Genomic DNA, 1,877 nt, shown 5'->3' with positions numbered 1-1,877 from the left:
CAGTCCCTTAGAACACAGAACTACTTAAACCTAACTAACATAAGGACATCACACACATTCAAGCCCAAGGCAGGATTCGAACCTGCGACCGTAGCGGTCGCGCGGTTCCAGACTGTAGCGCCTAGAACCTCTCGGCCACTCCGACCGGAAAATAATCTGCTAAAAAGTTTTTTCTTTCCAGCACAATCAGATATAATTTAAATATGAAATTGCTTGATTGAGCTGTCACCAAGCACCTTCTTAAGTAGGAAGCAGTAATGCAACGGATATCGATTGACATCTGATTTTCGGGGTTAACTATTGCTTCCTTCTTATGATCCGAAGATGGGCCGCGAGGAACGAAACGGTAGTTTCTTGTTGAAATTACTGTGTATGTGGTTGTATTGTAAAATAAACCCTTAAAAAAGGAAACCACTGAAGTCGAAATATTACTGTCATTACTTTCAGATGTTCTAAGAAATATCGTAATATTAACTGTAGTTTTCATATTCACAGATCACTTATGTTGTCGTAGCTGGTTTGGAAGATTTCAGTGTAGTACTGTGTTTTATGTTCATTGAAACTCTGAATATTTGTGTTACTATCAACATCTTTGACGCTAAAGAAAAGCCAATCGTGATTCATAAAATGTGCGATGTATTCTCTTCAGAGATAAGAAGTTAGGAGATCCTACTATGATGCTCTATCAGGCAAACACTGTTAATTTTGGTGAGCTATATTGTCTGAATGCATGTGAAATATTTAACAGAAAAGTCATTATAATTCTTGTGACTGCGAGGTAACGTAAAACACACCGATATTTCGGCTATTATCGTGAATATGTACCATATATGTAAGCAATTTTCAGTGCTGGCCATATAGCCCACACTACATCATGGTAACTACGCGGTCACCCCTCTTGCATAATAAAGCCGTACATTGTACATTGCTCACAGGATATGACATTGTGCCGCATTGAGAATCGAACACTGGTTCCTTTCTTTGAACAGCAGGGCTTTACTGTGCAGTGGGGCTGATACTTTCTTTTCAGTTCTAGGTCCGCTGAGCTCTCCTAATAACTACCTAAGAACAGCATCCCAAGAAAGCAGGACATAGCGCTCAGGCAGTTCTTACCGCCGCAATAAGTCTATTTTTGTTTTAGCAGGTCTTCAGTGTTTTACTCATATTGGGGCCTTAGCTGCTACGGACTTTAAATTTATCTCCTGTTGTTATTCAGCTTTCTTATTGAAGCAGAATGCAGCAAGATTATATATATATATATATATATATATATATATATATATAAAAACAAAGATGAGGTGACTTACCGAACAAAAGCGCTGGCAGGTCGATAGACACATAAACAAACACAAACATACACACAAAATTCAAGCTTTCGCAACAAACTGTTGGCTCATCAGGAAAGAGGCAACAGTTTGTTGCGAAAGCTTGAATTTTGTGTGTATGTTTGTGTTTGTTTATGCGTCTATCGACCTGCCAACGCTTTTGTTCGGTAAGTCACCTCATCTTTGTTTTTTTATATATAATTTTTCCCACGTGGAATGTTTCCTTCCATTATATATATATATATATATATATATATATATATATATATATATATATATGAAATTACCTGCACAGCGAAATCATTAAAAATTATTGATGGACTCTAAAACCAATGGAAAATATTTATATTAAAATGTAACTGACATCTATTATTATATGTAAAATATATATTAAATTCTCTATTCATAGTGCAGATGAAGAGAGATCATGTTTCTACTGCTCAAAGCTCATCCAAACATTACTTCGCTTTTCGAATTTCCCCTGAATAGCTTCAGTCAAATGTCATGACGGTTGCTTTTTATATCCAGGATAAATATTAGCTCTTCCCACTC

This window comes from Schistocerca piceifrons, chromosome 6 (assembly GCF_021461385.2).
Source record: "Schistocerca piceifrons isolate TAMUIC-IGC-003096 chromosome 6, iqSchPice1.1, whole genome shotgun sequence".
In the NCBI taxonomy this organism is placed as follows: Eukaryota; Metazoa; Arthropoda; class Insecta; order Orthoptera; family Acrididae; genus Schistocerca; species Schistocerca piceifrons.
Note: the sequence above shows the minus strand (reverse complement) of the source record.